This window comes from Diaphorina citri, unplaced genomic scaffold, assembly GCF_000475195.1.
Source record: "Diaphorina citri unplaced genomic scaffold, Diaci psyllid genome assembly version 1.1 scaffold1633, whole genome shotgun sequence".
Classification (NCBI taxonomy): domain Eukaryota; kingdom Metazoa; phylum Arthropoda; class Insecta; order Hemiptera; family Psyllidae; genus Diaphorina; species Diaphorina citri.
The window spans coordinates 40,257-51,670 of NW_007379059.1; positions in this window are offsets into that span (position 1 = coordinate 40,257).

Sequence of the window (11,414 nt, forward strand, 5' to 3'; positions counted from 1 at the left end):
AGAGAGAGAGAGAGAGAGAGAGAGAGAGAGAGAGAGAGAGAGAGAGAGAGAGAGAAGAGAAGAGAGAGAGAGCTGCAACTATATTACCTTTGTTATGAATTTTAAATTACCTTCATTTTTTATACTAATATTATTTTTAGTAAGGGGATCTAAAAAAAAAAAAAAGATGTTCAATTTCAAGGGCCAAAAAATCCCAAAATATCGCCGAGAGTGAACATACATTACTCAATATGTAGGTACTCAAATCAAATTCTGAGGGTCCAGTGTATGAATCCTGAATCCTATACCTATCAAAATTGAAGAACGAACTTATTCCAAACCCACGTAATTGGTTAAGCACCAAAAACTTCAAATGTATTTTCAATAATTCCAGTTGCAGTGTGGATCGTAAGAATGTTCTCCATGGGCTAAGTGTAAACAGGTCCCAATATGATGAATTATTTTGGCAGTTTGCAACACAACCTTCAATAAATTAAAATTTATACGCCTAAATTGAGTGACATTTTTCTTTTCAAGTCTTTTGTGCAATCTCTTTTCTTTTTAATATCCCCAGTTATTATTTATTATTATTATTTTTGACTTTTATAATGTTCTTAATAGATTTCAGTTTTTATAAAAATTCTTTCATTTCAATGATTTTTCATTCCTCTTGTGTGCCCATGCCTTGGATGTTCTTACCAAAATAACAATGAATCTCCTGCAAGTTTGACTGAAAGGGAAATAAAGGGTTTAGGAAATTTTGCGAGAGATTATTTTGATGTCCATAATATTTCATCTATTAGTAGGTACAATTAAAGAAACCATTTAATTTGAGAAAAAATAGACAATTTAATTAAGCTTGAAAGACATGATAGGTGGAAAAGATGAAGGGAGCGAGAGATTATTTTGATGTCCATAATATTTCATCTATTTCATCTATTAGTAGGTATAGGTACAATTAAAGAAACCATTTAATTTGAGAAAAAATAGACAATTTAATTAAGCTTGAAAGACATGATAGGTGGAAAAGATGAAGGGATTCTCATTTGAAGTCTAGTTTGAAGTTGAAACTCAACTGAATTGAAAAGGAGCATGGTGGATGAGTGGATTAATTCACAAAGTCGATGTTACATCATTCCACAGATTCTCAATGGACATCATTCCACAGATTATCAATGGGGTAGTTTTTAAAAATCAGCTGTCGAAATGTGAACCAAGTTACTTCTTGTGTTTAGCTCCAAACTTTACCTACTTATTTATCAAAAAGTAGAAAATGAGGGTTGGTCCATATCCATTTCGCCAACTTTTCACCACTATTGCTAGTCCTAATCAACAATTCCAAGGTGAAGGTCTGAAGAGGACAGGAACATTTGAGAGGGGAGAGATGACAGAGGGATTTCATTGAGAAATCTTGTTAGTTCCGCAAAGGTCTGATCGATGCACCTGGGGTTTTCTATGTGTTCCCGATTTTATTACCCAGGTTCTGTTTCAACAAAGAGGTTCTGCCAATTCTGCCATTCTGCTGTCAAATGTGTAGTGTTACACAAACAGTTTCTGCAGTCAACCACATGTTGTTTATGTAGGTGAATCCCAATTGAGGCCCTCCAAAGTGTATACTGTAGTTGACAACATTAACTATGAACAATCGGATAGTGTAACAGCCGTCGATTCTACTTTTAAACTTCTAATGTCTCTGAATGCTGAGTACCCTGCATGCTGTAAGGATGTGTGGCTTATGCTTCAAGTAGGATTCTATGAGATTAAGACTTTGTATGATCCCAATCGTTTGAACCAATCTGTGAAATCTATTTTAGTATCTCTCTCGGGTACGTTAATAATACCTGACGAAGTAGTAATTGGAAACAGGACCGTAGTAATTGGAAACAGGACCGACTTCAATGAATCAAAGGGGCTTTCTTCCAAAAATTGCACATTGATCCTTGTCCCTCTTAAACTTGTCTTGGAACAATTTTTCTCTCTCCCTAAAGTTTTGAAAGATACTGTGGACAATGTAAATATGCTCAATGCTCACCCTACTCCCATTAGAAACATCATTCAAGGAAAAGTGTGGAAGAAAATGGCATAATGAAAAGTGGTGTGATATCCGTAGTATATTCACCGACAAAGATTTTAAGCAGAGAAAGACATTGGAAAACGAATTTCTTATGGCCAAACCGTGTCTTGTTTATACATTGAGAACATTCAATCGCCAAACAACACCTGAGAAGCTTTTTTTAAAGCAATTTTTTAAGAAGAAGAAGAGACTTCATTTTAATCCAAAATACCATTTGGGGCAGTTGTGGACAGTGATTTGGGGGGGGGGGGGGGGTCTAGATTGAGTACCAGTGACAGTGACATTAGGCATCAGCCTCTGTCTAAGGTGTCAAAGGACTACATTGATCAGCAGATTGCAGTCAAACTCAATCCAAAGGACATCCAAAGAAATCTTCGTATCAAAAGGCAGGTATTGGAAGAGGAAACTGGAAAAGTACACAAGGATTGTTTTGTAAGCAGTAAACTGATTGCTGAACGATCTAGGAGGAAAGCTACTTCTAGCTTGTACCATGCAGAAGATTCCAAATCAGTTATGCTTCTGGTTGAAAAACTGGTACTTGATGATCCAGAAATGGTTTTGGTTTACAAACCCCTAAGGCGAGTCATGTAAAATTGGACCTGAAAGTGTACCACTAGATGATAACCTGTTCATTGTAGGATTTCAGACAAGGGAGCAACGTGAACTAATGCTATCTCACTCTAAAAATATTCTTGTTGTGGATGAGACACATGGTACTAATACTAACCAATATGACTATAACCTGTTAAACATGGTTGTTGTTTCTTTGAAGCAATTAAGGAAAAATGTCCAAATTTGACTATTAATTGTGTCATAACTGATGATGTCCCTTACTTGTAGTCCTGAAGTCCATTATATTATCACCTCCTTTTGGGGTGACCTGTATTTCACTTGTATATTACCTTTCCTAAATTTACATAACCGATTTTTACTTTCTATTATTTTATGTACAAATACTAAAAATAAAAGGTACCTAATACCTATATACGAGTCTGTACTTTCATCTAGGACAAAAATTTGAACCCCCACTTGGGAAATTGACGAACCGCCACTGTAACCATGGCGTTTTCAGGAAACAATTTACAACCATTGATTTCAGTTCAGACACATCAGATGAAGATGAAGTTCCTCTCCAGTCGTCGTGTGAAGTCATATTCATTCCGCCATCTTCATTTGATTTTTCCTTTGTGTAAAAAATCAAAATGGACGAAGAAACCGAGCTTCTCAAATCGTTCCTTTGTTCAAAGATAACCAATTAGACGTCAATAATTTGAAAACACTAACCGAGGATCCTCGGAATGGTTTAGAATTAGAATATGTCACTCTGCAATCAGTTGTTGGGAGTGAAAACTTCAGTCCAGTATCGACACCAAGTACAAGTGGTTATGATATCCTGTCTCCGCCATCCACCTCATATAACAAAACTCCATCAAACAGAACATCTCAACAGTTTGCAGAATCCTTTTCATCGTCATCATCATTATCATCGTCTTCAAGTTTGGCACAGTTGCAGCCTTCACAGCCATTGAAGTTTCCTTCCACATTTGTCAGAGACTACCTAGTCAGTGGAAGGGCAGGGTATTCTGCAAAATATGTGGCTGAAACTCCCGCCACAATCGCAACATCCCTTTTCGATTCTTCGAACGTTCGAACATCCTGCAAAATTTTCGTGAAGTTCTAGGTAGGTTTTAATAAATACAAATTAAAAAAATAAAATTGCCGATGAAATCGAGTACCAGTACTAGTGTAACTAGTGACAATGACTTCAATGACAATAGCAACAGCCGAAACCGGCGCGGCCGTCGCCGCCAGGCCCGCCCGACTGGCGACTCTGACTCTGGCGAGTCGGGACGAGATTTTCAATTATTCATTTTAATTTCTTTTTGTTTATTATGTATATGGAATACAAATTCAAATTTCGAATAATCGTAGAAATAAATTGGTTAATAAATTTGTCCCTGTAACAATTGCTGAGAAAAATCCAAAAACGCATACCATAACACTAAATAAATCTGGTAACCCAAAAATGCACGTTTCCTGTGTTAAACAACCTCGGAAATTTCATTCTTCGATTACAGATGCCCCAACATCATCCAATCCCGAATCCAACTAGAAAATATCACCCAGAATGTTGGAATCCTTCCAATCAACCTCGGACAGGCCGTGATTCAGGATTCTTATTTTACAAATGTACATACTTAAAATTACTCTAAGTTTTCTCCCCAATTCGAACGTCTTTCGAATTTAACTAAGAGATTAAACTCAGGTGTTAATAAAACTGTTCATGTAAATAATTTATCGATTTTTAGAAGAACTGAACTCTGAAATTAAGAACAAGATATCACTCTTAGATTTCCATTCTCGGCGTAATAAGCGTTCGCTTCTCCCCGCTTTAGGTAAAGCAATTAAATTTAAAACGGGAAATCTTGACAGTGACGATTCAGAAAAATTCAAAGAAATCATTAAAGATGTCCGAAAAGATCAAGATAGGCTTCAAAAACAATCTGAATTACAATACTCTTTTAGCAAAAATAACTTCTGAAAAATACGATAATTTGACACAGCAACTTCTAGCAAGTTTTACAAATTGATAGACAATAAAGTGGTGTTGTTATTATTATTATTATTATTATTATTATCGTTATTATCTTTAAGTACCTTTTCCCGATTAGTTTCCTCATTGATTATTAGACTTTTGTAAATAAATTACCTACTAGGTAGTTAAGTGATATTGTAAAGTCGTATTAATAATTTTCTAGTGTAGTAACCGTGTAAATAAATGGAAGAAGGAGAAATAGGGGATTCCCCGGGAGGTTCGCCCAGTGGATTCTTTGAATGTTAGGATAAAGCACAGCCGTGCGACCCCAACCTCTCAAAGAAAGTAACTTTATTTATAAAGTTACTCATTCTTTAATCTAACTTCTAAAATGGATTCCCAAATGCAGCTTTTGGAGTCAGCTGGACTTGGTCGAAACTATGCGACTTTTGTCGCGTTGTCATACGTCATACCTAACATACCTTCACATTACCTTACCTATGTCGTTATGAATCACCAACAGATGGTGTTCCTGTGTCTCTTTTGGCATCAACAGATAGTGTTCCTGTGGCTCCTTTGGCACCAACAGACGGTGTTCCTGTGGTTCCTTTTGCATCAACAGATGGTGTTCCTGTGGTTCCCTTGGCATCAACAGGTGGTGTTCCTGTGGCTCCTTGGCACCAACAGACGGTGTTCCTGTGGTTCCTTTTGCATCAACAGATGGTGTTCCTGTGGTTCCCTTGGCATCAACAGGTGGTGTTCCTGTGGCTCCTTGGCACCAACAGACGGTGTTCCTGTGGTTCCTTTTGCATCAACAGATGGTGTTCCTGTGGTTCCCTTGGCATCAACAGGTGGTGTTCCTGTGGCTCCTTGGCACCAACAGACGGTGTTCCTGTGGTTCCTTTTGCATCAACAGATGGTGTTCCTGTGGTTCCCTTGGCATCAACAGGTGGTGTTCCTGTGGCTCCTTGGCACCAACAGACGGTGTTCCTGTGGTTCCTTTTGCATCAACAGATGGTGTTCCTGTGGTTCCCTTGGCATCAACAGGTGGTGTTCCTGTGGCTCCTTGGCACCAACAGACGGTGTTCCTGTGGTTCCTTTTGCATCAACAGATGGTGTTCCTGTGGTTCCCTTGGCATCAACAGGTGGTGTTCCTGTGGCTCCTTGGCACCAACAGACGGTGTTCCTGTGGTTCCTTTTGCATCAACAGATGGTGTTCCTGTGGTTCCCTTGGCATCAACAGGTGGTGTTCCTGTGGCTCCTTGGCACCAACAGACGGTGTTCCTGTGGTTCCTTTTGCATCAACAGATGGTGTTCCTGTGGTTCCCTTGGCATCAACAGGTGGTGTTCCTGTGGCTCCTTGGCACCAACAGACGGTGTTCCTGTGGTTCCTTTTGCATCAACAGATGGTGTTCCTGTGGTTCCCTTGGCATCAACAGGTGGTGTTCCTGTGGCTCCTTGGCACCAACAGACGGTGTTCCTGTGGTTCCTTTTGCATCAACAGATGGTGTTCCTGTGGTTCCCTTGGCATCAACAGGTGGTGTTCCTGTGGCTCCTTGGCACCAACAGACGGTGTTCCTGTGGTTCCTTTTGCATCAACAGATGGTGTTCCTGTGGTTCCCTTGGCATCAACAGGTGGTGTTCCTGTGGCTCCTTGGCACCAACAGACGGTGTTCCTGTGGTTCCTTTTGCATCAACAGATGGTGTTCCTGTGGTTCCCTTGGCATCAACAGGTGGTGTTCCTGTGGCTCCTTGGCACCAACAGACGGTGTTCCTGTGGTTCCTTTTGCATCAACAGATGGTGTTCCTGTGGTTCCCTTGGCATCAACAGGTGGTGTTCCTGTGGCTCCTTGGCACCAACAGACGGTGTTCCTGTGGTTCCTTTTGCATCAACAGATGGTGTTCCTGTGGTTCCCTTGGCATCAACAGGTGGTGTTCCTGTGGCTCCTTGGCACCAACAGACGGTGTTCCTGTGGTTCCTTTTGCATCAACAGATGGTGTTCCTGTGGTTCCCTTGGCATCAACAGGTGGTGTTCCTGTGGCTCCTTGGCACCAACAGACGGTGTTCCTGTGGTTCCTTTTGCATCAACAGATGGTGTTCCTGTGGTTCCCTTGGCATCAACAGGTGGTGTTCCTGTGGCTCCTTGGCACCAACAGACGGTGTTCCTGTGGTTCCTTTTGCATCAACAGATGGTGTTCCTGTGGTTCCCTTGGCATCAACAGGTGGTGTTCCTGTGGCTCCTTGGCACCAACAGACGGTGTTCCTGTGGTTCCTTTTGCATCAACAGATGGTGTTCCTGTGGTTCCCTTGGCATCAACAGGTGGTGTTCCTGTGGCTCCTTGGCACCAACAGACGGTGTTCCTGTGGTTCCTTTTGCATCAACAGATGGTGTTCCTGTGGTTCCCTTGGCATCAACAGGTGGTGTTCCTGTGGCTCCTTGGCACCAACAGACGGTGTTCCTGTGGTTCCTTTTGCATCAACAGATGGTGTTCCTGTGGTTCCCTTGGCATCAACCGGAGGACCGAAGATTATTGCTCTAGATCATTCAGGCTTCCTTGACATTATTGACAAGGTCTATGACCTAATGGATGAAGATGAAGACACGAGGAGAGCGGTGCCTATATCTGCATTCACTCACTACTGCAACGTGCTACTTCATCAGCGCTACGCAAACGTGCACGCTTCTACCTATGGCCATCATCAAGAGGCCATGTCCTTGAACGCCATCGTCGGGAGCGATCCCACGATCCCAAAGCCAATTGCAGCGTATCTTAACGCAGTTGGCGAGTTCATCGACCCTAATGGTAGAAGGTGGATTCCAGATAAGCTTCCAGCTCGCACCGTAGTAGCTCATGTTCCCGGAACCTTCGGTCGAATAGGAGCTAACACTCATTACACACATGGCTCGGTTCCTTCTCCAGCCATCACTCTCCTTACTTTGCTCGCGGACATCGCCCACACAACGCAGGATCTCGACCCACAATGGAACCTTCCTCTAGGTTTCAGACCTGCTGCAGCCGCACACGCCTCTTTTCCTACTAGTAGTATGCTCGGATATCGACATGCTACTAATATTGGCGAGTCTGTTGCCGCAGTGTACACGCAATTTGGGTTACACGTTGATTGGGCAAACCATGACGCACCAATTATTATCACCCCGAGCACTGCGGGTATACCAGTTACCCGTGTCTTCATGGATTACGTCTCAAACGCGTTGTCACAAACGAGCATTCCAAGTGCTCCAATTAATGTCACTCCCACAGGCTCTCAGTCAATTCTTGGCTGGGTCTCCACACAACCTCAGATCGGGATACGCCCCACTCTTAGTCCTATCAAGGCAAATTGTTATTGCCAGTTGGTCACTCATAGGGCATCGGCGGTTCTTATTCTGAAGTTAAGAGTCTTGAGAGAGGATCATCCTACATCCTATGTCTATGCCTTTGAGGCTGGGTTACAGCGTCCACCAGGGTGGCAAGCCCCACTGAATGCCCGCCATCAGGCTCACAACTCCCCGAGCGTAAGTATTCTACCAAGTGCTCCCGACCACAATATTAGCAAGACTGTAAGAAAGAGAGGATCGGCGGGAAGGATTTCATCGATAGATGATATATAATTATGTACAAGAGACGATTTGCCGTCAAAGTTTGAAATTTCATCAAGACTAGCTCTTAATTTCTGTTCTTCGTTTTGTTCGTATTGATACTGGAGGAAAGATGTGAATAGGGTTTCAATGGTTGGTGATATAGCAAGTGGAGAAGTTGAAATATCTGCATTTCACTTTCTAAGTAGACAGGTGTGACTTATAGAACTGTTTGTGCTTTGTGGCTCGGGGTTCTACAGGAAGTCGGAAGGAAAGGTGAACTTTACGGAACCGCTTGTGGCTTGATGTACCTCGTAGAAATTCGGAAGAAGGCTTGCAGGAACACCGCTTGTGGCTTGATGTGTTCCAGAAGACCGGTCTTTTCTAGTTGTGTGTTTTCCCTGGTACTTGCTGTAGTATGGTTTCAGTAATTAGGGGTTCTTCCCCTGAGATGGATGTACTTTTTAAGCTATTTGAGTCAATCCTTCTTCCTTGTGAATGATTTGAATAACAATGGACAGTTGCACATCTCTCAGTGTGGCGCGTCTTTCAATACTCTTGACAATCTCTGCGATTTCATCACAGAGGTCCGCGTGTTCAGTTCTATGCTGTTGTATACTGGTAGATATTCTTTGTTAGCACTCCTCTTGACAATCTCTGCGATTTCATCACAGAGGTCCGCTTGTTCAGTTCTATGCTGTTGTATACTGGTAGATATTCTTTGTTAGCACTCTTGAGTAGTAAGACACCGACCCATGGGTCTAAATACAAATGATTCTGATATGCAACAAATATAATTAGTGATAGGACTAGCCATAATTTCCTATCTGGTCCAGAACTCATAGACAGACACTTGTGACAACCGCTTGTGGCTTGATGAAGTCTTCGAGAGTAAGATGAGAAGATACTTGAGTAGTAGATCCTTTAGGACAGCCAAGATTCGTAGGTGTCTTAATACGATCGATGATGGACTATTGAACAACAAAAGTTTCGAAGTTCCAACGACAGTAGTGAAGACTAGAGACCGCGCCAATTTTGGAGAGAGCTTCAGTGATTACAAACTCCAAAATAATATTGATAAAATAAATGGATAACAACTTTATTGTTGAATACAAACACTGAATATAATAATATAGATATAATAATAGGTAATTAAGTAGGTTCGTAACTACGACTTGACTATAACCGTCAGGTATCGTTACCAAGTATAATCTAATCCCCCACAAAAACACAAATGTGAAAAAAAGGCCAAGTTCCTATCCAAAAATGTCGGCCTATAAAAGTGGTGAGATCAGAAAATAAAGTATTTTTCCAGTTGAACTCGACTGTTTCCCATGGGAAAGTTGTAGTAAAAGAGAAATGGTAAAGTAGTCAATCTTATTAAGGCTAGAAACTCCCTTTTATTACAAACGGCGCTCAACGTGGGGCTCGATCGTTGAATTGTTGATCACCGGACCAATGGGCGGACTGGTTGGAGGAGGAGGAGGAGGAGGAGGGAAAACCATGGAGTTCCAATCTTCCAGTTCCTCTGTCCTTTCACCGTCCATGGGAAGTCGAGACATTGCATCCGGTAACTCATTTGAACGGCCTTGGATATGTTCAATGTCAAACGAGAATTCCTGTAAAAGTAAAGACCAGCGCATCAACTTGCTTCTCCCCTCTTTGAGCTTATTCAGCCAAGTGAGTGCCCGACTATCAGTGCAGTAATAAAGGAGAAATGGTAAAGTAGTCAATCTTATTAAGACTAGAAACCCCCTTTTATTACAAAGTTGATGACTGCAACCAAATTATTGCTTCATCCGATTGAAATTCTTCACAATCTGACAGCTGTACTGCAGCTTCAGGGTTCCATCTCCGCTTCTGGGATGGCGCTCGAACTCTCTTAGAGATAACCTGAGCGAGTTGTAGTTGTCTTCTTTTGGTTACGTAGGCATCATACAGTTTCTCAAGTGATTTTCTTCTTGGTCTCAAACCATCATCGTCCACCACAGTGACATGGTATACGGATATGTTCCATGCTCGTTCGCAGTTCCATTACCTGGGTCCACACCGGCGCACTGGATGAAATCGGGAGCACCATTCTTGTGTCTGCTCTCCCGGCGCGCTTGATTCTTAATCTGGCCTTAATCTGAGCCTTTCTGGAATGTCTGGAATTTGAAAGGGAGAGTGACGCCAAGATTTTGGAAGATTTTAGAAAGAATTGAGTTTTGTCTTTGAAATAACTTAAAACTACTTTTAAACCCTTAGAAAGTTTACCTCAGACTATGTAAACGCTTACTTAGTGAGCGAGTGCCGAGGGCCCCACGTCTTAGGCTGCTCTCAGGTGTTGGCTAAACTACTAACCGTAACCGAAAAACCGAATACCGAAACTGAAAAAAATTGTCCGTCAAAACAAAAAACTAAAAAAATCATGTTTCAATGGAGCAGTTGCAAATGGGTAAAAATTATAAATAAATGGTCAATTCTTATGTAAAAAGTTGGGAAAAATCCAAATCTGAGGTCAAAATTATATTAAATGATAAAATTAGCATTGATTTGAAGCATCTTTTTATACCTAACAACTCAAATAGAACCAGAGGTCATTCAAAAAAGCTATTTAAAGAAAGAGCTAAAAAAGAAATCAGGAAATCTTTCTTCAGTAACCGTGTATTTGACAGAAACCAAACACTAATTTACCTTACGGTAGCAACCCCAAATACGGGTCCCCGCCTTGATTTGTCTTACCCCGCTTTAACGTATAAACTTGCAGATCGCAAGTTTGATTATCTATATCCCTTCCTACTAAAGGAAGAGTCTCACCATGTCAGAAGACAGTCGAACTCTGGTAGACCAAAAGTAGGTCAGCTATACCGATTTTAGGTCCGGTAGATGGACCAGTTACAGGTCAGCCCGACCAAATTATCATACCACACAGTAAGTGTGCTATATAGACATTGTCATGTCCTCCCCAGCGTAACCCAAACCCCTTGGGTAGGTAGTGTTTCTTCTTTAAGACACTCACTGCGCCTCGTTTCATTCATTTACTTGTTACAGTTATCTGTTGAACGGATTGAACCCCAGCGAAACAGATGAAGCCAACCGGTCCTGCATCCAGACACGGCCGAGGACGGCCGCAAGGTCAGGAATGGCCGTGTGGGCGCTACATCTACAGTATTTTTCCTGTTGAACTCGACTGTTTCCCATGGGTAAGTTGTAATAAAGGAGAAATGGTAAAGTAGTCAATCTTATTAAGGCTAGCAACCCC